The 25,600-nt window shown below is 37.7% G+C and overlaps 1 protein-coding gene across 2 annotated transcripts in view; it reads left to right on the top strand.

Moving 5' to 3' along the window:
* The window catches only part of UNC5C (unc-5 netrin receptor C), a 344,945-nt gene that overhangs the window by 137,787 nt on the left and 181,558 nt on the right, over positions 1-25,600 (top strand). The window lies entirely within an intron of this gene.

Genomic DNA, 25,600 nt, shown 5'->3' with positions numbered 1-25,600 from the left:
CTTGAGCCCAGGAGTTGGAGGTTGCAGTGAGCTATGATGATGCCACTGCACTCTACTCAGGGTGACAGAGCAATACTCTGTCTCCAGACAAACAAACAAACAAACAAAAACTAAACAGAGAGCAAAGTAGTCATGTAATTTTCTCGAGTCTATTTCCTCATTATTGAAATGAGGATAGTAATGTTTTATCTAACCTTCTAATGATTATGTGAGGTTGAATTAATCTGATAGGAATGTTCTTGCAAAACGTTTTGAATGATGGAAAGACAAAGCATTGACAATGGCTTGAAATGAGGGATTGTAATCATCTAGAATACAGTTCCATTGTTTAAAAGCCTAATTTGTCAAGCTGTGTAATTCACTTGCCTCTTCTTGGATTGTGGGAAACTACTGACATCAACTACCTTAGCCTGTGTCCATTTCTCTAAATGATGTGAATGTGAGTCAGATGATAGGCTCAAAAGTGAAAAGAGAGTGTTATCCTCAATCCTCTAATCTTCAGGGAGGTTACACCATATTATACTTAAGGTTACATTTACTTACTATGGAAGATCACCCTTTCCTTGTCATTGAAGTAGCTAGGAATGTCTTTCTCTTTTTCTCTCTCTTGTATATGTGTATATTTCCTGCTCCCCGTATATGATGTAATCTCCAAAAGAAATTTCTGCATCATTTTTTATATTAGAAATACTTTTGTGCCCTAAGCACTAATATTTCACCATGTTAAATAGCCAAACCTGATTCCCCTTCTTATTAAATAGTTCACTGTTCAGTTAGTATATTTCAAATAATATCGACTGTCGCTGTTAACATTCGGTAACAAACACTTTGCTATTAAGAGGCAAGATTTCCTTTAGAAATCCAACATACAGAAGATCAGCAATTCATAAAAGCTTCCACAGTTATCGTGCCTTTTAATATTGTCATTGGAAGTGAGTCATCCCAAAGGCAAAAGCATTAATTAAAACAGACTGAATGCATTTATGTGATAAAGAACAGGAAAGGAAGGTTGCAGGTGAAAATTCTTGGTATCTGGGAGATAGAGAATTTTAACCAGACAACCAGAAACATTTTCATTCTACGGAAATCTCAGACATACTTCCAACCATTTAAAACACATTTAAAACACTGAAATATTCTTGCTATATTTCATATTCAGTAGTAAAAAAAAATCTGCTTTGAGGTCTTTACAGAATTGTGTAACAATTTAAATGTATTTAACAATACGTTAACAATGGAGAGGCATTTACTTTAATTTACAGATTAATTAAATGTGCAATACATTTTAACCATGATAATAAAATGTGATATCTAAAAATAGTCAAATAATTCCTTACTAATCCCTCTCTAGCCCCTAAGCAAACCATTGACTTTTGACTCTCGTCATTTCTTCTGGTTTTTACCTATTTATTTTTAAATAAACTATTCATTCTATTATAAACATTTTTAGCCATTTGTGATTGACTTTCAATTTTTGCAAATTGCAGTTTAGCTCTGGTATAACCTCGTTTTCTACTCCATAGGCTCCCCTCTCCACCTCCCCACTATACAAAAGTAACATAGTAATACTGATTGCATTAGTATGAAGTGTTTGCCTCCTTCTGATTGTGCAAATATTATTCAAATGTATGAATACTGTAGGAATTTACTTTCTTGTACCATTTTTTTTGTTTTTATTGAAAGCTAATAATTTGCTTCTCTGCACAATCACCCCACCCCCACCAGATTCTAACTACTAACATGAATATATTCCCAAATGCTTCCACAAAATTCTAAAACTCCTCCCAGAAAAGCTGAACACATCATGTAATTGATCTGTTACCTTTTGGATCCAATCCTCTTGGAGACCTCTGCTCTCTGTCTCAGCTCCACCATTGTTGGTTCCTCTCCAAGCTGGAAGCACAGATGAAGTGTCTGCTGAAGGTTTCTGTGCCCACTGCCCTGGCCCTGCTACCCTCTCTCACTTTGGCTGGACATCCTGCCTCTTGAAATTCCTCATGTCCCCCTTGTATGTTTTACTCTGGGGTGTTGCTGAAACACACCCTTAAGCATCTTCCTCAGAATGGATAAGTGTGGAAGGTAAAACTTGAGTGTCCTTGCATATAAGAAAATATCTGTATTCTTTACATATAGTCAGTCGATACTGCTGCATATAAAACTCTAGATAACTTTATTATCTATAATTTTAGCTTTTAATAATTCAGCTTATTTCTGTAATCACCGTTTTTGATAATCTTTATCTGCTATTGTCTACTCTCCCATTCTCTTGGTTCTAATGTGTTTGTAGCTTTTCTGGTTCTTCAGTGGAATTAGGGGTTTCAAGAACAAGGTTCAATCATTTCTGTATAATCAATACATTACACCTCCTTCATGAAACCTCTAAAATATGCCCGTTGAACATTATGTCTGATAAATTTGGATATCCAGTGAGTTATTTTGATTTTTAAAGGCAAATGTCTACATTTTTGAATGGGCATATTTTTAAATAATGAAATTGTGGAAAATATAGTTTAGAGTGAACCAGCTTTTGAAAAGGACGTAAATTGCTTTTCCTTGGCATTTTGAAGGCTTAAGATGTGAATTTTACACTAATTCTCCAGGAGCATATAATGTGCTTTATATTTCTTGGTGTTTGAACTGCTTTTAAATTATACTCAGAAACTTAAACATGGAAATACGAAATGAACAAATGTTGTTAATGAAGTAGGGCGGCTTAAGGGAATGACAGTGGAAAAAAATCAGGGGTTATGACCTAATTTTTTTTTGTTATATAACTTATTTTTTTTTTTTGCCATGTTCTGATAAATTTGGACTACAAATCATGTCTGTCCTAGTTGGATCACATGTAAGCCACACCTAACCTAGAGTTGTGAGGTTTCATTTTGGAGAAATGAGATCACACGTGGCCCTAATGGAATCAAACAATAACTTCTCATAGGGATGTCAAGGTCTTTGAAATTCCTGCCACCGTACCTATAGATCATGGGATCATCCCCAAGAAGCCCAGGTTATATAATGCAGCACGTTAACTAGAGTGGAAAGAACTTCTCAGCCAACCTAACATTAGTGCACATGAACTACTCCTACAGATGGGAAAGCAGAGCCTCAGAGAGCAGGGAAATGGGAAACAGGAATAGAAAACTGTTTTCCACGTGGGGATGGAGTTAGAAGTCAAGATATTTGGGGAGTCAAGAAATACTGCAATCATATCTTGATCTCTTAATAGCATGAGAGTTATTGTTTCTGTTTTTTCAGTCCTCATTAAATTACAGCAATGATCCCCATTTTTTGCTAGTGCCACTGACAACTCCTAACATTCACCAATCTTTATTTTTAACAAAGAGTTGGCTTTAGACCCCAGGCCTCTGGCAAGCGAAAGAATCGAAGTAAATGATGAAACATTGTGTTGTGTCCATTTTATATATTATGGTGACCTATTGATGGCAGTTGATACTGACTTCCATTTATTGTGATACACAGTTTCCTCTTGCAATAAATGTAGTTCAGTGAAAACAACTGATTTCAATAAAAATATTCACAAACAGGCCGGGTGCGGTGGCTCACGCCTGTAATCCTAGCACTCTGGGAGGCCGAGGCAGGAGGATCGCTCGAGGTCAGGAGTTCGAGACCAGCCTGAGCAAGAGCGAGACCCCATCTCTACTAAAAATAGAAAGAAATTATCTGGCCAACTAAAATATATATAGAAAAAATTAGCCGGGCATGGTGGTGCATGCCTGTAGTCCCAGCTACTTGGGAGGTTGAGGCAGGAGGATCGCTTGAGCCCAGGAGTTTGAGGTTGCTATGAGCTAGGCTGATGCCACGGCACTCACTCTAGCCTGGGCAACAAAGCGATATTCTGTCTCAAAAAAATATATATATACATATACATATATATATATATTCACAAACAATATTAAAGGTGGTGAGCAAATGTATCAGAAATTGTGGACGTGGTCCCCACACAGCTAAGGTTTGGGAAACACAGCCACGAGGCAAGAAGACAGGAGTTGCCTGGACTTTGGTTCTATCCGTGGCAAATCTACGAACTTGGGCAGTTCATCTAACTTCTCCATGCTTCTATTCCTTCATTTAAAATGAGGAGTTGGACCAAATTCCTTAGTAAATCCCTTAGATTTCTTAAATTTTGTGATTTCAATGGATTTTTTTTTTTTTGTACTTACTATGTGGTTTGTTTTTGCTTTGATGCAACTTGGGAGGAGGAAAAGATTTGAAGCAGCTGATGATGACCAACCGTAGCGTCCCACTGAGGAAGACAGGGATGACAGAATAGACTAACCTTGTTTCTTAGAGATTGAGAGCTGGTAGCATCGTCAGAGATCATTAAGACTAACTCCCCTGCCAACACTTGTTTAATAAATGAGAAAAACGGAAGTGTCCCAGAAAATGCATATCATACAGGTGAATAGTTAGAGGCACAGAACTGCATATATCCTTGGACCTTGGCCTTGAACCCTAGGTCCACTTTGGTCCTCTTTTCTGTAGCATTATGGTCTTGTGATATGATTGTCCTGACTGTGTTATGCTTTTAAGAAGAAGTGAGGTTTCGTATCTGGATGCTGCATTTTGTTTTTACATCTGGCGCATTTGGAAATGAAGCAAGCAAGACTCAGGCCAGTGGACACTTGATGAACAATCACATAACTAGTTTCATCAAGTACCCGCTGCTAATAAACATAACTCAAGACTACTATTTTGTTTTTCTTGTATACTCTGGGTAGTTTTGTACAAAAATATGCTATTTTCCTTTGATGGTTAGAGCTCATGGAAATACAGGGTATAACTGGACCCCTCCCAGAGAACATTGTGAAGATTTGCAGACATTGTAAACGACTTCAGAATTGTACCCAGCTGTGTTATTTATTTTTTCCCCATTGATGATATAAAATAAAAGTGATTCTTAAAAAAAAAAAAAAAACAAAAACAGAGGAGGAGAATGTTTATGTGCTTTTTGGTTTTTTTTCCTCCCAGTCCTTCAGAGCCGATCGACTCTTCATCAATTTAATTATTGCGTTATGTACGTCTAATGTACTTGCCACAGAGGAGGCTAAGTAGTTTCCTTCCCCCAAGGTAGCTTTCGATGGCTGGAAAGCAATCCATCTGTGAGCCACACTGGCCTCTTTGGAAATAGCCTCCTATTGATTAGTCTGCAAGAAAGAACTTGCAAAGATTATTCAAGAAACACTACTGAGGAAACCTACCAGTGTTTGTGTAATTATGACCTAAAGCCAATCCTTGAAACAAGGGTTTGAAAAAGATCCGTGGAGCCCAGTGGATGGCTCAGCAGGAAGGAGGTGGACGTAGACCAGAAGAGATGCACTTTGAAAACAGTAATCTATCTGCAGCTGACTATGAATATAGAAAAATGCATATTTATGTCATTTCCATAATAAAAGTATTGTGTGTAAAATATTTATAATGGCTCCCAAAGGGGGACAAGAGTTTGAAAAGGAAGAGAAGGGAAATAAAAACATCAGCAAATATTTCTTGAGCGCTGTTGACTTCCCCTGTATAGAAACTTCCAGTGGCTTCCTGCTGTCTGTCAGATTAAATGCCTTCTGTTCACCTCCACTCCGAGCTGCCTCCCCAATGTAAGTCCCAGCGCCCTGCACAGCAGCGAGGGTCAAGCTAGCCTGACTTGTTCGAGAACATGTTCAGAATTGCTCTACCAACATGTTTTTGCTGAGACTGTTTCCTCCAATGTTGTTCGCCCTGCAGACTCCCAGTTTCTGCCTCTGAAATTTATCATTTCATTAATACTCAGAGTTATTTCAAGGCCTTACTCAGAGAAGCCTTTACTTGATTCTCTCAACCAGATAGGATCTTTTTATTTTATTTTTTAATTTTTTTAATTTTTAAATTTTTTTTTTTTTTTTTGAAACAGAGTCTCACTCTGTTGCGCGGGCTAAAGTGCCATGGCGTCAGCCTCGCTCACAGCAACCTCAAACTCCTGGGCTCAAGCGATCCTCCTGCCTCAGCCTCCCGAGTAGCTGGGACTACAGGCATGTGCCACCATGCCCGGCTAATTTTCATATATATATATATATATACACACATATATATATATACACACACACACACACACATACACATATATATTTAGCTGTCCAAATCATTCCTTTCTATTTTTAGTAGAGACAGGGTCTCACTCTTGCTCAGGTTGGTCTTGAACTCCTGACTCAAACGATCTTCCTGCCTCGGCCTCCCAGAGTGCTAGGATTACAGGCGTCAGTTTTTTTTTTTTTTTTTTTTTTTAAAGACTATCAGACTTAGTCCTGTGTTCCACTTAGTAATTATTAGCACACGTACCTACTTTTCCCTCTTTCTTTCCCCCCCAAGACTGTGAAGTTCTTGACATCCTCTAGAACATAGCAATAATGGATACTCACCAGATTGAAAAGCTATCTTAAATACCTTACAGTGCATTTTAAAGAATTGGTAAATCACTGAAAATGCAGATCACTGTTGGGATCCCGGAAAAAAATGTCTCAAGGTGATTTTAGATTCGTTTCTTAATTTAGAAAAAAGGGAGCCATCTTTTTAGAGTTAGGGACTCTAGAGAAATTGCTGCCAGGGAACCAGGATTTCAAATAGGTTTAGGAAGTTGTAGCCAAGTGGAGATCGTCAGCTGGGAGAGGAATAAAGTATAGGGTACAATCAAGGGGTAGATAGTAGGTGCTTGTTATAGCAGATTTGTTTAATGATAGAGGGTTGGTATAGCTTGCAAATTATTTTTGATATTATATCTGTCCTCAAACACCACCCTGTAACACTTAGGGACTGTAATCTTTTATGGCCTTCTGGGGATTATCTGTTTATTCGTCTCCCCTATTGGCCTGTGTGGTCAGAAACAGGGAGAGCCATTATTATGCAGTTTTATCCTGCTCAAGGCTAAGCAGTTCTTTAAGAAATAAACAAATGGAGAACGATTATGCCGATTATACAAAATAAGTCCCTGGGAAAAGTGTGCTTGATCACAGAGCCTGGGATTAAACAGGGCTTCTTTGTGCATTTCCAGAGCTTCTAGCTTCCTGGGACAACAGGCTCAGACAGAAGAGAGAAGCCTGGAAATGCACATCTGATGGATGTTGTAGTAACCATTTAAGCATTGGAAGCAGCAGAGTGAAACATAGATGGTATCTTTAAGTTGTACTAATAGCATTGATTAGAAGTCATTTCTGAAAAAAATTCCAAGTCGGCAGAAGTGGAATTAAGTGAAGATGTTGTATTAGTAGCATTGCATTTCACAAAATGAATAAAACCACAAAGGCTACATCTTTAGAAAACAGCCTTTTAAGAAAAAAAAAACTAGATAATTGGTATGGGAAATGACATAAAGACGGGAGAAATGGCATTTTTCCATTCTCTCTAGCAATAACCACAGACAACGTCTTCAAGAACCATGTAAGACGCGATTCAAGAGGGTATCCTTGACACGGTGCATTGTACGCTGATAACTCTTCAGCTTTCAGTTTAAAAATTGGTAGTTTTTAATTGCCAACTATGCATCTGGGGAATACAGAGGTGAATAAAATATTGTTCCTGGCCTCCTATGAGAGAGGAGTATATCACACAACTCTCTGCGCAGATCCACTGAGCCTCAATTCCTCCAGGCCCTGGGCCAGTTGTTCTGTCCCCAGAGGTCAGCAGGGCTCTGCCTCACCTCAGCCTCTCAGGGATGAGGTCTAGAATAAAAGTACCACAAAGAGGCACCGAACAGATATGCTGAGTTCTTTGCGTTATTGACCACTACGAATTGCATTATTGCGCTATGTCTTGCTCAGTAGCTTCAGTACTTCCCAAGTGCATCCTGACTTATGCATCCTCTAGCACACATTGCAGGCACTCTGTTAAGAAAGAATTAAAGCCCCCCAAATTAGAAAATAGGTTGAAAAAATACCTCTAATAGTATGTCTCAAGACAAAAATATATTTCATTTAATAATTAAATCATCTCAAAAAAAAAAAAAAAAGGAAAACATGTTATCATCCCAAGACTCAGTGTTTAAAACAGCAGAAAAGAAAATGAGGATATAAAAGAAGGAAGGCATTAGAGAGCAGTTTGGCTTTGGATGTGATCCCATTTGGCCGCTGCATTTCCTACTGCCTCGTGACAATTATCACAAAATTAGCAGCTTAAAACAACACCCCATTTATTATTTCACAGTTTCTGTGCATTAGGTGACCAGGCAGAATTTACCTGAGTTCTCTGTTCAGGCTGCAATACAGCCTCAATGATTGAGAAATTAACCGTTATCTCAGGAAATATACATTTGACTATATGTAGGCATTATGCTTAATTAAGGAGAAACAATGGAGACAGTCCATATAGTTGTGGAACATACAATCTAATGGGGAAGACTAACATTAAAGACAAACAAACAAAAACCCTACTCCCAGGCATAATTAGCTTCTGATAAGTAGCGCATGCCAGGCTTCAAGAAAAAGATGAACAAGGAAATCCACTTGGGTGCTGCAAAAAGAGAATGATAAGAAAAAGTGCTTTGGATTTGGTGAACAGGGCATGCTTCCCTAAAGAAATGTCCTTTGACCACCTAAAGAATGCCTAGAATTTATTCAAGAGGAAGGAAAGACATCTTTAAGGAGCACGAACAGAAGTGCAAAGATCTGAGCCAGGAATGACTAAGTCCATCTTAGAGACTGGAAAAAGACGAGTGTAGCTAGAGGAGAGATGCATTGTGGATAGATGAAGATGGGGAGATAGAAGGGGCTGCAGGCCACGATGAGGATTTTATTAATACGTGTGTCCTAAGTGCCTGGGCGTCCATTGAAGGGTTTTCAGCAAGGTGGTATCATGATCCAATCTGAAAACACTAAAGGAGAAAAAATATTTTGCAATTTAAAAAATCCTCATTAACTTGAAAGGCTCCTTGCCTGTTTGTTGCAGGTAGTGTGATGCTTTTTTGTGACATTGTTCACAAGGTTTCCGGTAGTCTCTAGGGAAGACCATGCTTAAATGAAAGTAATTGGCACTTAATCGTGTCTCAATTAACAGTTTTAGAATACTACTTTTAGCATAATATTTCCTATGCCATTTTTTCTTATGTTATACTGGTTGCGTTTTTCTTTTAGGGACATAAACATTGCAGGTGACATACTTATGTTCATATTTGTTATCCTAATTTTGACTCAGATATTATTAGAATAGACCTCTGGGATATAAATAGCATGTTTAAAGTCAGTTGACCTTATTTTGGAAGGTTTCAGTGGCGAAACACAGAACCTAAATTCTGTATTTTTCCAATATTCAGGGAACTCATGGAGTAAAAAAAGGTTTTTAAGTTTCTTCTCAAGTAAAACAATATTTTTTTCCAGTGATTTGTATCTAATTAGTTCTGAAGCAGCATTTATATCTGAAAGTCCTCGGCAGTACCCTCCTTCACACATTGAATTCACTGTCAGCAGAAAAAGAACATACTGTCCAAGTTTTTTGCTACCAATTAAATAGCAAAAACTATTACACTGAGAAAGCACAGACTAAACTTTAACTCACGAAGACAAAGTCCAGATGTCTTGTTTATTTGTGTTTGAAAATCAATGCCTTGTTGTCTTCTAGACATACATGCTTTGCCACAGAACAAAAAACAGGAGGTATTAATCTATCTGCATTGCTTTGTCTAAACTAGAAATTAATATTCAAGTTTTTATTTTCTTATGGACAGTATTAGCAAGTCAACAATGGTCCAGCATGATACAGACACTCAATATAGAGAATTCTCTGCTATGGTAGAACTTTCCTCATTTTACCCTGTGCTTAGCAGACACTTGATTGTTGAATGAATGAGTGATTGAATGATTTTAGGCTAGTTCATGGCAGCTGTTACCTTACTAGTTTGATAGACAGTTTGTAGAACTGGGCCACCAGAGTTGGACAGGACAAGGGTCACAATCAGGGATGATGGTTTTTGGGTTGCAACTTTGGTAAAACGAAAAAGAGATTGAATTTTTCAGAAGTAGAGGATACCTGTCCACAATATTTTTGGGGGAAGATAGCGTCTTCGACTACAGGTACTTTCATCACCCTGGTAAAGGGCTTTGATTATAAGCATGGAATCCTTTGTTTTAATTTAATATATTTAGTAATATAAATTTTTTTCCTGCCCTTTGGGAGCCAAGGATGTATGATATCTGCTGTAGCATTTTACATAGGAAGCAAAAAAAAAAAAAAAAAAAAAAAAAACCCGCTACATTTGACTAAGTTCTTATTGGGAAATTGTGTCCCAAGGGTACAGTAAAGATGCCAATTTTATGGGGCAGATGCAGACCTGGACACATTGAATTATGAAGATGGAGCAGAATGTAGACAATTAACGATGCTACTGCTCTGAAATATACATGAGTCTTAAAGAAATGTTTTTGGTAATTGTGTCAGTGTTGTACAATAAGATGATCTGTACTCTGTGCTTTGCACATCTTAATTTAGATGTGTTTTATTCTGTGAAGTCCGTGTCAAAAGATCTGGAGGGCAGGAAAAACTCGGACATTATGCTTTTGGTATATGGACATTTGTCCAAAGGATTGAATTTTAAGGATGCTACGACCCAAGTCATGTGCATTTGTGTCTTAGGCATCAAATGATGCAAATATGAAAAATACATAAAGAGTTATTATACATTTCCATTTGCAATTTATCCTGTTCAATGTGCTATTTCTGTTTTGGAAGAATATATTTGATATATATTTGAAAATTAATTATTAGCGTAATATCTACGCTAATAGAAATTAGGAAGCAAAGGAGCAGGTTCTTTGCCTAGGGCATAATTAGCCAAATCCTTTATGTGCCTGAGTGTTTTCTTACTAATTTTTCTCTAATGTTACTATTTAAAACTCATGGGTGGGGTGGGATTAGCCAAATACCAAACATGCGTTCCTACAGCTGTACTTGTTTGATTGGAAATATAACAGGTTGATGCGGATTTAAATGCACCCATTTATAAACTGTGGAATTTGTTAGACTTTCTGGCTTTGTGTACTTGTATTTCTCAGAACCATGAGTGGAACCTCTCTTATGTCTTCGAGAAAATTCCTACTTCCCCATTGCCTAAAAGCTACTTTTTCCGTCTGTAGCCTCCTTGTTGGGTACTTAGACAACACACATGAGACTAGGCTCCTGTCCTCTTACACTTGGCCTTTCTTTGGCACATGGCCTTTGGCCTCTTGGACCCTAAATGCATTGAACCCGTGACTCTGCTATGCAGCCTCGCATAGGATGGGGGCTTAGTAAATGTTCTTAAGCTTTGTGGGCTACCATTGCCCTACCTGTAAAATGGGTATAATGACAGCACGTACCTCATAAAGTATTCATGAAGATGAAATGAGCAAACTGTAGACTAGTTCATTGCAACACGTGAAGCATTTAGACAGTGCTTGGCACAGAGCACCATCATTGTCATCATCATCATTGCCCTTCTATAAAATTAAATGCCCTTTAAAAGTAGAGATGTTTCCCTCTTTGAGAAAATAAAATGCGTTTCATTTTTTTTTTTCTCTCATCTCTTAGACAGTAAATATTCCAAGAACACTTGAATCCCGGATCTCACACCTTTACTTGAAAGTGAGAAACAGATCTCTCTGTGGGATCTGGAGTATCCCAGGGAGGTGGAGTGTCACAGAGCCCCAGTTAGTGAGCAACTGAGCCTGGATCCAAGCATTATGATCTGCGTGGGGTCAGCGGATGTTTTCTGCACTGGGGAATCTGTCCCCTCCTCTGCAGCTTCCCAAGTTGCTGCAAATACAAGCCCTCAGCGTAGTAACCTGCGGGTTTGCTCTAAATCGAAACCCTCGCCTCAGTTACCAGCTCTGTGTTTCTGATCGCCTGCACGTTGTTCCCTGGGGCTCTTACCACAGTGGCAGGTTCAGAGAAATACGGAAGTCGCCTTATGATGAAGCCAGAGAAACTGGGCTCATTCCAGCTCTGGGAGACCCAGAGACAGACTGATTGGCACACGGGCTGGCCTTGAGACTTGAAAGGTCCTAGAACTTACCAAGGGCCCAATGATTGGTTTAATGTTGTGCTGTGGCCATCTTGAAATTCTTCATATTTTTGGACAAGAAATCTCACATTTTTATTTCTCTGGGCCCCACAGATTATTTGGCCCGCCCTGCGTAGAAGTAGTTGATCTTGGTGGTAAATCCCTGGGGACTCGGGGAATTTTTGGTCTGCTTTTGCTTGGGAGGAACTGTTACGCTTTTAATAGCAGAACCCAGGGCTGCAAATCCCCCGATTAGTAATAGAAATGAAAACTGTATTTTCCTTAGAGCAGCATGCTTGCATTTTATCTAAGAAGAGGACTCCTTAGCTTTGATGTGACGGAAATGGGACAGACCTGCTCTGAGACAGCTCTACCCTTTAACAGGCTTTGGAGGACACTTAGATCTCTATAGATCTAACCTGGACTAATTGCTCTCTAGCTCTGTTTTAAGGGACTTTGTTGCAATTTTCATAAACAAACAATATAGTTTTACACATAAGAATAAAGTGAGTCTAGGCACAGTGGATCATGCCAGTAATCCCAGTGTTTTGGGAGGTTGAGATAGGAAGATTGCTTGAAGCCTCTGGAGTTTAAGACTAGCCTGGGCAACATAGTAAGACCCTATCTCTAAAAAAAAAAAAAAAAAAAAAATTTTTTTTTTTTTTTCTTCATTAAGCCAGATACAGTGGCATGTGCCTGTAGTCCTAGCTACTCGGGAAGCTGAGGCATGAGTATCACTTGAGCTCAGCAATTCAAGGTTAAAACTATGATCATGCCACTCTGCTCCAGGGGATGGAGAGAGATCCTGTCTCTAAAATCAGATAAAATTAAAAAGTTAATCCTGCTCTGTTAGAACGTGTGCAGAAGAAAAATAGCCTTATCAAGAGGACGACTAGCATTTTGACCAGCTAACTAGACTAATGGCTTTGTTGGGAAAGTAAAGGTGGTAGAATAAAAAAGTCACAGAAGGGTATTCCGAAAACACAAATAACGTTGGACGCACTTAGCAGTCTCTTAGCATTTCAGTCTAGGACAACTAGCAGAGCTCACACTAATACCAGGACACTTTGCACTGGTGCAAAGAGGGTTTTGGCCAAGTGACCTGCCCACCGTGGAGGGCCCCACCAAACTACTTACCTCTGGGGCAGAGAGGGCTGCAGGAGCAGACTGGGGAGAAATGAACAGCTCACTCTGAATCTTTGCCCTTTGCATTAATTCTAGTTGACCTACTTGAGCAATGATTGAGGAATTTTTGATTCAGTTTGCCCTGATCTATCCCCTGGTGAGCATCGCTTGTTATTTTTTAATGAAACCATTTTCACAGCCTGTTGTTTTCGGTGTCAGAAGAGAGGAGTGTGAGGTTGTATTTTTTTATTCTTATTCCAGTTTTTCCATCCATCCACCTTGTGTTTGCTCATGTTGCTGAATTACCTTTAACCAGCATCTTGCAGCAGAACGTACTTCCTAGCAAACAGTGAGATAACACTAAAAAAGGATAAAAATAATCCCAGATAATGATGAGAAAAAAATTATATATATATATGTAGTAAATACCTTTTCATAACAGATATCAGAATTGTGATTGCATATTGTTGTCATCCCTTCCAACTTATGTGACAATATCTGTTGAGAGGTCTTTGTCCCACCATCGAACTTTTCTTGCCCAACTCTTGAGGCCTGTCTCTTGAAATCAATATAAAAGTATTCCTTTATGGTTTTTGTTGTTAAAGTGAACTCTGTTTACCCTAGTTTTCATCTTTTGGCACTGAGGGTAGGTAAAGGTCAATCTTTGCTCTCCCAGGAGGAGTTTTCCAATTAGAAACTTTATTTATGGAGTTACGGAGGGCCTGTCTACCCAGTTGGCAACCCCCGGATTTGTGAGATTTCGTGACCTCCTTTCAAAAATTGGTTTAGTGGCTTTGGAAAGATTTTTCTTAAGTTACTCATGAGCTTCAGAAGTGGACAGAAGTCTGAGGTAGAAAGCAGTTGAATACAGAAATCAAATTTAGCTAACTCTTAAAATAAATGGAGTAGCAATACTGCAGCAGAGATTTATTTTACAGTATCAATGTGAGCTTTAGGACGTTAAAAACACAGCGAAGGCGATCCACTAACAACACACTCAGTACAGATGTGTAGATAAGAGATCCTTAGCTACCCAGATATACATCTTCATTTGTTTTTTTGTTTATTTTGTTCCATTTTCTTTTTTTTTTTTTTATTTTTTAGAGCCGGAATATCAGTCTGTCATTCAGGCTAGTGCAGTGACCGGATCGTAGCTCACTGCAGCCTTGAACTCCTGGGCTCAGGCGATCCTCCCACTTCAGCCTCTTGAGCAGCTGGGACTACGGGCATGTGCCACTGTGCCCAGCTAATATTTTTTATTTTTGGTAGAGACAGAGTCTTGCTATGTTTCCAGGCTTGTCTAGAACTCCTGGCCTCAAGGGATCCTCCTGCCTCAGCCTCCCAAAATGCTGGGTCACCGCACCCAGTGCCTGTTATTCCACTTCTTAATAAAACTATCAGAGAATATAATTTCAAAGCTGAATGCCATTATCGTAACTTCAATCTTGTTTAAATTCAACACTGTCCTCTAGAGTTGATGTCTAAAGGAGAAATGTTTAGTCATCTTTCTTTAAAAATAAACCCAGCAGATTGTATAGGAATTAATATTTGGATTCAATTTTTTTAAAAACAGCAACTCTTTAATTTTGAGAACAGCTGGCTGTAATAAACATCACAAAAATGTCCATTTTAGGTTTTAATTTCCAATGAATAAATGATCACAGGAGGAAAGTATCAGCATGCTAAATACTCTTCCCAGAAAGCTGGTAAAATCAGACTAATGTCCATAATTCAGGGGTAGGGGTGCGTAATTAGACCACAGAAATAATGTCCTCATTCAATATTTAGAACAACAAAAAATTAAATATTTGGAAATGTTAATGGTACCAACTGGAACTTCCTAATCAACTCCAGAGTGGCAATTGGAATTACTCTGGCTCAGAAAATATTCAGGGAAACCTTAAAATATGGTAAATGTCTTGTGGAGTGATCACTCCAGCCCGCATAGTCTATGTGTGTTATAAGCATTTTTTTCTTTATTTCAGCATATTATAGGGGTACAAATATTGCCTTTGCCCCACCCGAGTCAGAGCTTCAAGCATGTCCATGAGCCACCCATTGGGTGTGAATATACCCATCCCCTCCTCCCCTCCTACCTGCCCGACACCCAATGAATGTTACTACTATATGTGCACATGAGTGTTGATTAATACCAATTTGATGGTGAGTACATGTGGTGCTTGTTTTTCCATTCTTCCGATAGCTCACTCAGTAGAATGGGTTCCAGCTCTGTCCAGGAAAATACAAGAGGTGCTAGATCACCATTGTTTCTTACAGCTGAGTAGTACTCCATAGTGTACATATACCACATTTTATTAATCCACTCATGTATTGATGGGCACTTGGGTTGTTTCCAGATCTTGGAATTGTGAATTGTGCCACTATAAACATTTGAGTGCAGATGTCTTTTTTCCCTTTGGGTAGATGCCTGGTAGTGGGATTACCGGATCAAATGGTAGTTCTACTTGTAGCTCTTTGAGGTGTCTCCATATCACTTTCCACAGAGATTGTGCCAGTTGCAGTCCTACCGGCAGTGTATGAGTGTTCCTATCTCTCTGCATCCACGCCAACATTTATTGTTTCAGGACTTTTTGATAAAGGATATTCTCACTGGAGTTAAGTGATACGTCATTGTGATTTTGATTTGCATTTTCCTGATGATTAGAGATTTTGAGCATTTTTCCATTTTTCTTGGCCATTAGTCCATCTTCTTTTGAAAAGTTTCTGTTCATTTTCTAATGGGGTTGTTTGATTTTTTTTCTTGCTGATTTTCCTGAGTCTACATAGATTCTAGTTCTCAGCCCTTTATCAATGTGTAGCATGTGATTATTTTCTCCCATCCTATAGGTTGTTTTCTCTTGTGATAGTTCCCTTGGCTGTGCAGAAGCTTTTTAATTTGTTCAGGTCCCATTTATTTATTTTTATTGTTGCTGTGATTGCCTTTGGGGTCTTCTTCATAAATTCTTTCCCTAGACCAATGTCTATAAGAGCTTTTCCAACATTTTCTTCTAAGAATCTTAAAGGAAAAGAGTCTTTGGGCTCCTTCCTTGATATTTCCCCCCTTGATTCCTTTAAAAGCACTCTTCTAGCAGATATTGTATTGAGGTCATGAAAGTTTCATCTTGGGAAACTCAAATTACTTATTCCACATTTAATGTTTTGTCCTTTGGCTTTAAAATAATAACTCCTAATGTACTGGGGGGAGTACCATGGCAGTCAACAGGCATGACTTGTAGATTCCTTTGGAACCTTCTAACTCTTCCATCTGTCCTCCTTCCACCTGGCTTTTTATTGTGAAGTGACACATCATAGAAGAGCAGTGTAATAAATCCAAGCCCATGACATACTATGTTTCCCCAAGGGTAGAAATCCCTTCTGTTTCTTTTCTCTTTTGTTTCCAGGTTAAAGGGTGCATTTGTGGACATCCAATGCCACGCATGGTGATTTGAAGGAATTTCCCTGGGGGAATGTGAGATGCATATATCTTATTTATAGTCTCATGGGAGATTTTTACTTTTAGATAGTCACAGGCAAATCAATGTGGCTTCAGTCATTCCAAGCCAATCACATGTATTCACTGAACTGGCTTATAAAATATCTGATAAATTAAAATTCTCTGCTTTTCTTTCTTGAGATGCTTTTAAGCATTTTGCAGTGATAAAATTTCTATAGTCTGTTGAAAAACTATTTTGATAATTCAAATTCTCTTAAAAATTGTTCTGCCAAGTGCTTAAATTATGCCAGAAAATTGTATCATTTTAAAACTAATGATTAATCATTTTAACTAGAATGCAATTATAAAATTATTTTCTATTGACTCATAGAAGATGGCTAGAAATAACTATATAATTACTCAATAATGAACCAGGTTTTTCAAGAGGGAAGGCGGTGACCTTGGTTGAAAACTTGATAATTTTTAAAATTACATTAGTTCTTCTAGCCCTCAAAGATATATTTCTGTAAAAAGTATTCATTTAATATTCAACCTACATTAAATGAATATTATAAATTCCTCTTTAAAAGCACCTTTTTTCTTTTTTTGCATATATAACTTTTATTTTTAATTATGGATACATAAAAGTTGTATATCTTTATAGGGTACAAGTGATGTTTTGATGTAGGCATACAGTGTGAATTAATCAAGTAAGAATAATTGGAATATCCACCACTTCAGACATTTATCATTTGTGTTAACTATAGTCCAATTCCACTCTTTCAGTTATTGTGAAGTATACCCTAAGTTATTGTTGATTATAGTCACTTTGTTGTGCTATCAAATATTGTTTATTCTATCTAACTATATTTTTGTACCCATTAACCATCCCTGCTTCATCCTCCCCTCCTTGCAACCTTTCCCCATCTTCTGAGATGTGTCATTCTACTCTTTGTCTCCATGAGGTCAATTGTTTTTAATATTTAGCTTCCACATGAGTGAGAACACGCGAGATTTGTCTTTCTGTGCTTGGCTTATTTACTTAACATAATGTTCTCCAGTTCCATCCACGTTGTTGCAAATGGCAGGATTTCATCCATTTTGTGCCTATATAACATTCTCTTCTGTATGCATACCACAATTTCTTCATCCATTCATCTGTTGATGGCCACTTAGGTTGATTCCAAATTGCTGGGTCAGTTTTTAGTTTTTTGAGGAACCCCCATACTGTTTGCCGTTAGTAGTTGTACTAACTTACATTCCTATCAATCGTGTACATGGGTTCTCCTTTCTCCACATCCTCACCAGTGTTCATTATGCCTCTCTTTTTGATAAAAGCCATTTGAACTGGGGTGAGATGATATCTCACTGTAGTTTTGATGTGCATTTCTCTGACGACTAATGATGTTGAGCATTTTTTCATATACTTGTCCATTTGTATGTCATCTTTTGAGAAATATCTATTCAGATTCTTTGCCCATTTTCAATAGGATTATTTTGATTTTTTCCTTTTGAATTGTTGGAACTTCTTGTATATTCTAGTTATTAATAAGAGGGGTAGTTTGCAAATATTTTCTTCCATCCTGTTGGTTATCTCTTCACTTTGTTGATGTTTCCTTTGTTACACAGAATCTTGATGTGATGATCCCATTTGTCCAATTTTCCTTTGGTTGCCTGTGCTTTGGGGATATTACTTAAGACATCCTTGCCCAGAGCAACGTCCTCAAGAGTTTCCCCAATGTTTTCTTTTAATAGTTTCATACCTTTTTTTCCTCATGAAAAGAACAAAGCTCACTTCTGCAGAGCATGGTAATTGGAAAAGTTAAGGGATTTATTATCATTAAAATAGTTATGACACTGTCTACTAAATCATTTGTATCTACATTTAATAGACAAATAAATACTAAAGAGTTTACATGTAAGAGTTTAGATATAAAATAAAATACGTAAAAAAATATGGCTTTGACAGTGGAAGAAAAGGAAGATGCAAGATACATTAGAGAGAAAGAAATGACAGATATCTCCTTGTCTAGCCCATCTCTTGTAAATGATTTAATAGTTGAAAATTGTTCAGCATAATCTCTGTGATTGTCAGAAAATGGCAATCAGTATAATATACTGGAAAATAATTTAGTTGTAGTCCCAGGCTTCCTGGTTTCTAAAACATGTGTTGATGTGGAGGACATTTAGCCTCTTTGAGTCTCAGATTTCTCCTTAGGAAAAGGAGGTTAAGAAGCTGTCACCAGGCTGTTGTGAATTAAATATGTGAGAGTGCTATGAAAAATGTAAAGCATTAGGTAAGTGTTAGCTTCTTAGAATTCATTTAGATTCATGACCTTTTAGCACTAGGTGATGCTTTTAGAGATAGGACCCTCCCTGATGCCATTTTGGAAATAAGGAGCAGACAGACCCAGGGAGGCAGTGATGATGGCAGGATTTGGACCTGAATTCAGACCTCTGGACACATCTCATTTGTTTACGTGTGTGTGTGTGTGTGTGTGTGTGTGTGTGTGTGTTTGGGTATATTATATTTACCTGCAGAATATAGTCTAAAGGCTAGAACACCATTGGGATTATTAAGATGCCTAGGATTGTAATATTGTATCTCTTCTGGAGATGGAGAAGCAGCCATGAATGAAAATGCTATAGAGATTTCTTCAGTTGCACACTCCCCTGTTTAGAGGTACTGGGGCATGTGCCTGTTTTTGAACATGCTAGAAATGTACCTTGTGTAAGTTGTCTGGCCAGTTTTAAACTAGCATTTCACCGAATCCTGGCTTTAACCCACCTGTAATGCCCGGGGCAATGGAATGAGTTAGACACCATGGAGTCTCCCAGTTTCCCTTTTTATTTGAGGTGATTGATCTCTTGTTGAGTCTCCTTTATAATCAATCAGAATTATCCTTTTTCTTACTATACCAACTAGAATGGAGATTATGATTCAGAAATAATGTTTCCATTTCTATACCTTTTGGGCACACTATGAAACTGTTTTCAAGACAAGTAATGAATTTACAGTCTTACTTTCTGGAATAGTGCTGTCCAATACAACCATAATAGGCACGACCTATATAATTTTAAGTTTTCTTGTAGTCACACTAAAAAAGTTTTAAAAGCAGCTAAAATTAACCTTAGTAGCATTATGTTAATTCAGCATATCTAAAATACCATTTCAACATTTAATCAAAATTTAAAAAGTATTAATGAGATACTTTATGTCCCCTTTTTTTTAGTACTAAGTCTTTGAAATCTAGTGTATATTTTATATGCACAGCACATCTCAATCCGAATGCTAAATTTTCATCTGAAATACATGATCTGTATTTGATTTCATAAAATTTGCATTTGAAAAAGTATATTTACATACTCAAGTTGTTCCGAAGATACTTAACATAATTTCATAACTATCAGTCATTAATTTAAAATTTAAATCAATTACTCTAAAATTAAAAATTCAGTTTGTCAGTTATATCAGCCACATTTCAAGGTGTCAGTAGCCACGTGTAGCTAGCGACTACCATACAGAATAGCACGGTTATAGAAGGTGTGCTGTGCTCTCATTTTAGCCTATCCCTATTTATGTAGGAGTAAAAGAGACAAAAATCCATTTACCCATCTATATTATTTCATTGACTCGTGCTTTATTTTGCAATGGAAACATTTTTCACATACCTTCTCTAGTAAATACTTAAGAGTTTCCTTTTATGCTGAACAGTAAAACATACATTATTAGAACTGATGGGAAAATAAACCCTGGGAAATTGCCTGAACTGTGATTGTTAGTACTGGAATTGACCAGATTTCCTTTCCAGCAGCTTTGACTGTTTTGTAGGTTTGTATAACCATGTGCCCTCCTTTATAAATGCTTTCAGTGTCACCTGTTTTGTTTCACTTGATTGCTCTAGTAGGGCTAAAGACAAGTATTTTTGAATAACAACAGGCCTACAATTTGCCAACTGGGAGATCCATGAAATATGCTTAGGGCAGGCTTTCTTTAGCATTTCCTGTCCCTGGCAAAGAATTTTAGAATAAAAAGTTCAGCAGCACCTAGTGGAATCTTAACTGGCACACTCTAGAAAACACTTCTCTATATAATGTATAGGCTTATTAACTACCATTAACTGCCATTACTCTTTAAAAAATCAGTGCTCTGGGGTCATAGAGAGAAACAGTGTAGCAAAGAAATCAAAAGCATGGCTCTGGAGTCAGAGCTTGGCTCTGGAGTCAGAGTGTGGCTCTGGCTCTGTTTGTATCATGATGTCCCCATTTATAAATTATGTGAATTTGTTCAAAATTGCTTCACCTTTCCAAGCCTTAGTTTCTTTGTTCCAGGATGGAGATAAGAATAGGACCTACTTAACAGGGTTGTTGGAAAATTAAATGAAAATATGCCCTTGGCCTTATGCCTAGCACAGAGTAAGTGCTCAGAATGTGAATTATTACTTTACAAGACGACCCGCGTGAACTGTAGGCATCATCACACTTCTAACCCACCTCCAAGGGTTTTAGAAGAGGAAAAGCATGCGTTGTACATGCCCATTGTGATGTAGATTCAAAGAGCTTAAACCCTGGAGAGCAGAGCATCAAAAGCCTCAACTCCCGAGTTATTTGTTATTATTGTTTTTAATTAGTGTGCAGGGTGTTCTTGTCAAGAAGCAAAAGGAATTAATTGTTCATCAGTTTGGGTGACTTTTGCTTTTTCTACATGTTCCAAGATGGCTAGTCGTGCATCTGTCGTGAAACAAGAATTTATAAACAAATTCTCTAAAACCATTCTATGAATAATAGATCAGACTTTTAATCAAGGTATGGTTTTATGTTCGGAAAATTATAGCAAAGATAAACATCGTGAAGTACATTTGCTAGTTTTACGGAGTTGCCAGATTGGTAAATGACTGTACTTTTTTGCTATCTTGTTACCGTTGTTGTTGGTTGTTTTTTAATTTACATCATCCTTCATGTTCCTGGACTCCTATTTCTCAGAACCCTTTTCTGTATTATTATTATTAATGTGGCATGTTTAATGTTTATAGTGTTTGCATAAAAATAGATCATCTCGGGTAGATAGTTTTCAATGTTAAAGCAAATGTGCTTACTCATTGAATATGAAAAATCTCCCCTTGGAACAAATGTAGGACTATCCATCTCTTGAACAGAACTCTTATGGGTTTTACTTATCTGCCTAACTGCCTTGAAAACGTAGCTTGGAAATCATTCTCATACTTTTTGGGGAGCATTCAATCATTTAGACAGTTTCCACTGAACGGCAAATTCCTTAAAATAATCAGCTTATTACAAGTAAAAATATTTTAGGAAAGGGATTTCTGCCAGCTAACACGAAAAAGTACACCGAACTGATGTTTAAGATGTATTAGCACCATCAACTAAATCTTGCATTGCTCTTTGCCAGGGTTGGTTCCAGAAGTTCATAGGACAGCAATGACAGAAACACAGGGTTTTTAGAATGAATTAGGCATTATTTTTAAAACCTCTAATATTGAGTTATTAGCTCTGCATGTGGATGGAATCTCAGAGCACTTATTACATTTTTAAAAGTGGAACGAGGGCAGAAAGTGGCACAAAATGAGAAATGTCAGGTATTTAATTTTGAGATATGGCTGTTCATTCCTAAAGATATTAAATTCAAACAAATAGGGCACCGTGTCCCATAAAACATGAATGCGCTTTTAGAATATTCTTTCTTTATGAGTAGAACATATATATTTTCTTTCATTTTTTTAAATCTCACAGTTTATTTATATACAGAGTAAAGAATAGTATTTCTATGAGACCAGAGTTTAGATTCATTTAAACAATGCAGGAAGTGTCGAAGCCTTGACATCTATCCTCTATGTTCTTGGCATCTTGTGTAGGTTTCCAGTTTTGTATCAGATCCCATACAAATGTCCATTAAGGTTCATCACAACATCCTCATAGAGAAATAAACTCAGCATCGCCATATTAAAGGAAGCATAAGAGGAGCACAAGACAAGGGCTTTTTTGGTGGGAAGTGAGAATAACTCGAGCATCCACTGTTCCCGGCAAAGGTCAAGACATGGCCATGGTGTCTACTTGGTGTCAACATTCTTGCCCCTGAGAGGGATTAGCAAGTCACTGCTCCTGCAGGAGTTGGTTTGAATCAGTTAGGGAGAATAACATCACAGAGAATGAAAGAGTTATAAGGGGAGATCAGAAATGGGTCAAGATGAGTTCAGAATGGGTACCAGCAGTAATAGTTGGTCCCGTTAGCAGACACTTTGGGCAGAGAGGATGTTAGGAGCTTTTGTTTGGGGAGAACCGAGGCTTTTTGATGTTTCAACGTGGTTATAAAACCGATTCAACCCCTGAGAAACTTTTAGGTTTTGGTTTATGCAACCATTGATCATCATGCTATAAAACAGAGCTTGAGTTTTCTCTGGTCATGACTAAACTATGGCCAAAGAGAAGAATTCTGGACACAGTAGAACTCAAAAGGACATGAAATAAAAAAATAAGACCAGGGAAGTGTTTCTTAAACATGTGTAATATGTTTACAGGTCACAGGAGGACATTTAGGTTTACTAGAAGTATCGTCATAGGACTGGAACTTCAGCCACTGGCGAGTGCTGGAGATAAAGTTTGGACAGCTGTCCGCAAAAATAGTAATTTTGTTGTAAGAAGAGAAGGATTTGCAAGGGGTCCTTTCATGGAAGTTCATAAACACTTTTTTGTTTCCTCTTTCTAATGTAAGAACGATGTACTTGATATCCATGAACACTTCTGACACTTTTTAATTGTAGAGTCTTGGAATAATACACTGTGCTATTAAAATTCCTCTTCCTACTCTCTATAGTTCTATGAAGCATCATTGAGAACCATTTGGCTTTAGTTCTTGTTTAGTGATTAAAAAAAAAAGGAATTTGAATGAAAACATAAATGTTTTACAAGGACGAAATGAAAGTAAGCAGTCCAATACTTCATGTTCTTCCACATTTCTGCAAATAGTCATCTAGCATTTTTTATAGTTTATGAGCAATCCAACACATCCACACAATAGGAAAAAAGTCATAAACAGCACAGTTGTGTTCTGTTCTCAGAGCATGTTTGAAATAAAATGAAGCGTTTATGAGCATGAATTTTTTTTTTCTTTTTATTACAAGTCTACAAAGCACTGTGAATGGATCGTATAAACAGGGCACCCGTAATTGTTCCAAAGGTTGAGGACAATTTCACCATTTCATCTCACTCTGGAAGATCTCTCACTGCCACTTCGAAATCAGCCCCAGATTTCCGCCCTGGGCACAAATGCAATGAGAAGGAATTCATGTCGGTTTCTCTTTTTAACTCTATCCTGTCCTTCCATTCTCCATCTAATTGGTTGGTGTCACCAGTCAGCCACGCCAGACACTTCATTCTTAACTTGTCCCTTCTCTCCAGTAGCCACATCCAGTGAGCGATCCAATCTTCTCAATTCGGCCTTGAGGAATTGTCCCCATCTTCTTTAAAGCCACCACTTTGATAGAGGCACTCATAATCTTTCACCAGCTTTGCAGTATTCTTCTACCTACTTGCCCCTTTTCTGTCTGCTTCCGCTCCCATCCCATAGACACCAGTATGATCATTTTAAAATGGAAATCTAGACCTACCATTTTCCCCTGAAATATTCTTTAACGGCTTCCTGCCAGGATGTCATCCAAGATCAGATCAGAAATGCATCAATGATCTTGGTATGCCGAGATTGGGTATTTATATATATAAGCAGTTGGAAAAAGATAAACAGATACATCATTAAGTTGTGGTATTGGATCGGTTAAGTGGTAAGTCTTGATTTGGCCTGTTGGTCCCTTCCCGGATCTCTAGCCTTGGTCTACACTCGTGCATGTGCAGCCTGTGGTCAGCCTCCACCGAACTTCCCGTGGCTCTTCACACCTGCTCTGCTTGCTCCTCCCACCCCTATAAGTGGCCCGTGTTATGCACACGTCCACCTAACCAGGTTGTCTTTCAAGATCCTGCAAAAACATTATCTTCTCTGACCTCTTCCTATGCTTCATACTTAATATCTGTTCCCTCTGCTTCATACTTAATATCTGTTATTCCTGGATTTGTAATCATTTTTCCATCACCCTGTGAGCTCCCTGAGTACAGAAACTAGCCATAAGCACGTTGCATTTGCAAGACCAAGCACAGAACCTGGCACATAATAGTTATTGCATAAATGTTTCTCACGTGAAATGGAGTTAAGAAAGTAGGCACAGAAGGGCTTAATGTTGAAGCAATGTTCAGTTCTCTTCTGAGCAATACCTGTGGCCAGCTTTCATGTGAAGCTTGTTTAAAAATATATACTAAATATCACATATATCATATACACAGTTTGGATATATAATTAGTTAGATTTTTATATAATGAAATATTTTGGTTTGGAACATATTATCCTAGTTATTACTTTCTCTTACAGTACAGCATTTTTTTGAACACTCTGCTACTAATGTAATAAGTGCGCTTTATGAAATAAGTTAGTCGTCTTTTTTAAATGAAAGAGACAAGTTTGAGTATGTGATGCGAAGGGGAAACCAGTGGGTCTTACTGAGAATTAAGATGGAAATGTTACACGTGCAAGTTATTTGCCAGCATAATGAGAATGTCCGTGCCTCCACTTAATAAAAATAGGGAAGTTTATATTAAAGCTAGTTGTCATGCTTCAATTAAGTTGGTAAATATCGAAGTCAATATTATCACAAATGCAATATTAGGACTAATGTTTGGCTCCATCTTGAATATGATTATTAAATTAAGTCTAGTACTCAACTCCTTTATATTGAATAAGGAGTAAACAGCCTGGTGTTTTCCTTATCACAGAAAATAATTTTGATATGCTGAGGTTGGGTGTTTTTTTATATAACCAGTTCGAAAAAGATAAACAGATACATCATTAAGTTGTTGCATTGAATCAGTTAAGTGATAATTGAGTCTTCACATAGCAAAACAGAAATCTTGAGAATAGCTGTTACGGGAATAGTTTCCAAAAAGAAGAAAACATTAAATCACTAGAAGAG

The sequence above is a fragment of the Lemur catta genome, chromosome 24 (assembly GCF_020740605.2).
Source record: "Lemur catta isolate mLemCat1 chromosome 24, mLemCat1.pri, whole genome shotgun sequence".
In the NCBI taxonomy this organism is placed as follows: domain Eukaryota; kingdom Metazoa; phylum Chordata; class Mammalia; order Primates; family Lemuridae; genus Lemur; species Lemur catta.
The sequence above is the reverse complement of the archived record's forward strand: the minus strand, read 5'-3'. Positions and strand labels throughout refer to the sequence as shown.